This window comes from Arachis hypogaea, chromosome 18, assembly GCF_003086295.3.
Source record: "Arachis hypogaea cultivar Tifrunner chromosome 18, arahy.Tifrunner.gnm2.J5K5, whole genome shotgun sequence".
Lineage (NCBI taxonomy): Eukaryota > Viridiplantae > Streptophyta > Magnoliopsida > Fabales > Fabaceae > Arachis > Arachis hypogaea.
In genome coordinates this window covers 44,415,053-44,417,713 of record NC_092053.1, presented here as the reverse complement: position 1 = coordinate 44,417,713, position 2,661 = coordinate 44,415,053, and positions in this window count along the sequence as shown.

The window sequence follows — 2,661 nt, the reverse complement described above, 5'->3', positions numbered from 1 at the left end:
GTTAAGTGAGAGTGTGGGTTTGAGAACGTTAGTGGCAATCACCTTTTTCACTAACGTTCCTCACCCAGGGATGATCCATGTTAACTTCAACATTAGTGGCACTAACGTGTCCACTAACATTGCCTCTTGGTCCTTCGCACACGTTATTGGGGCTCACCTTTTCCAATAACGTTGAGAGTCCTCCCTTCCCCTTACGTTAGAGTCCACGTTAGCTTAGTTAACGTGGCTCTTAACGTAGGCTTGCCAATCCTTCGAGAACATTAGTGACACTTACCTTTGTCACTAACGTTCCAAGGTGCCCCTTCTTCCCACGTTAGAGTCCACGTTAACTAAGTTAACGTGGCTTCTAACGTGGTAATGATAGCCATCTCCAACGTTAGTGACAAAGGTGAGTGTCACTAACGTTGGCTCATCATCCTATCCTCAACGTTAACTTCGACGTTAACTAAGTTAACGTGGGAGTTAACGTGGCTCATAGTGGCTCATTGTGGCTCATTCCAACGTTAGTGACAAAGGTAAGTGTCACTAACGTTGGCGATCACTTGCTTTCTCCACGTTAGCTTCCACGTTAACTAAGTTAACGTGGCAACTAACGTGGCTCATTGTAGCTTGGCCAACGTTAGTGACAAAGGTGAGTGTCACTAACGTTGGCTTCTCTTTTGCTTTCCAACGTTAGAGTCCACGTTAACTGAGTTAACGTGGCTCTTAACGTGGCCACTTATGAGCTTGGTCCAACGTTAGTGACAAAGGTGAGTGTCACTAACGTTGGCCTTATTTCTTTCTTCCATGTTAGAGTTCACGTTAACTTAGTTAACGTGACTCTTAACGTGGGCTATGCTGGCTTTCGAGGACGTTATTGGCGATTACTTTTCTCATTAACGTTGCACGCTAGCTCCCATTCCACGTTGGTGGTCACGTTAGTTAGACTAACGTGGCTGCCAACGTGGCTCTTTCTTGCTTCCTTTTTCCTGAAATCAAGCAATAAAGTGCATCAAAGTTCTAATCCACATCATGAGACATGCATCATAATGCATCATCCAATTTGTCATCTAATTCATGCAAAATTCTCATGAAATCATGTAAAGTGCACAATGTATGCTTAAATCAAGATGTAAGTGAAATTCTACCCAAAACTTGCTTATTTCCTAAGAAAATGCATGAAACTACCCTAAAACAGTAAAGAAAAGGTCAGTGAAACTGGCCAAATGCCCTGGCATCACAACACCAAACTTAAAGCTTGCTTGTCCCTAAGCAAGTACTGGAACAAGAGAATGATGAATAGAATGCCAAGAGGAATGAGTCATTATTGTGGAGGTCATATCCTTGGTTTTATGGTGGTTTCATGCATAGCAACTTAGGTTCATTCCTTCACTGGCTTTCAGACCTTTATCATGTCCTGGAATACTCACTTGATTGCACCCTATGAGACTCTTATTCATTGATCCTTTTATTGTTTTCTGGGCTTATTTGTGTTCTTAGGCTAAGTGCTCTGTGAGGGGGCGACTCTTTAAGATAAGCTTTCAGCCAGCACTCCCGAACCAGTTGGTTCAAGGTGCTAGGTGTTAAGACACCCCTAAGGACACCCCTAAGGACTTACTCCCTCAAGTCTCTTTCCCCCATACATACACACCACAGGCACATGGTTTGTTATTTCCTTTCTTGAGACCTTGGTGTCCAGCACCTCTTTGGGTTACTAAATGTTCTGTAGCATGGTTGCTCTTGATAGTGGATTTTCAGTTGATAATCCCGGGTTAGTTAACCCAAGTTACCAAGTGATGAAGCACTCCTACGAACTTATTCATCCAAGCAGATCCTTGGTACAGGAGCACCACAGACACATCTCTCAAGTTTCAAACCCTTGGTGCCTAGCCTTATTCTTTATTAACTTTTCTTTCTTTTTCAACTCTTATTTTTCTTTTCCCCTTTTTTCTTATTAGGATCTTGTTATTTAGCTAGTCTCATGGGGGTGTGTTTCAAGCATATGATTCAGGACAGATAGTTGTCTTCCCACCCTTGTTGGTGAATCAACTTAGCTAACTTATGACCACATCACACACTAATGAACTTACTCCATAATATGAACTCCACTCTGGTCTTTGATAACAATCATTCTCTTTTTATTTGATTCAAAAGGAGACAAGCAACACAATAAGCAGGATGGAATTGAAAACAGGTAACTTGACTAGTAGTCATAGACCTAGGCAAGTAGAATACTAAAAACAGAATTGAAAATCTTAAACTATCATGGAAGCATGTCCTATTTCATACATGATTTTCCTTATTTAATGCTTGAAAAAGATGGAACAAAGAGGGAACTCCACCACCTTTTACTCATGGGGTTTCTCCTGCTCTCCTTCTTGTTTGTCCTCTTTGTGTTTTTCTTGAGTGCTTGCACTCCCACTTCCCTTGCTTTTTCCAATGTTGCATAGCAACCATTCCCAATGCAATCCCCTTGAAGACACGTGTGTAGTATCTTCTTTTTGTGTTATCCGAACCCTTCAATTGCCCCATCAATGCTTTTACAAAATAAAAGAAATGTGATTAAAAACATACTTTTAGAAATTGGCGGCAAAATTAAAAGGTTAACTATTTTTTTTAGTTTTTGTTTTAACTAACTAAGTGCCATTCATTAGAGCAAACCAACTGACTAACTCAACATCC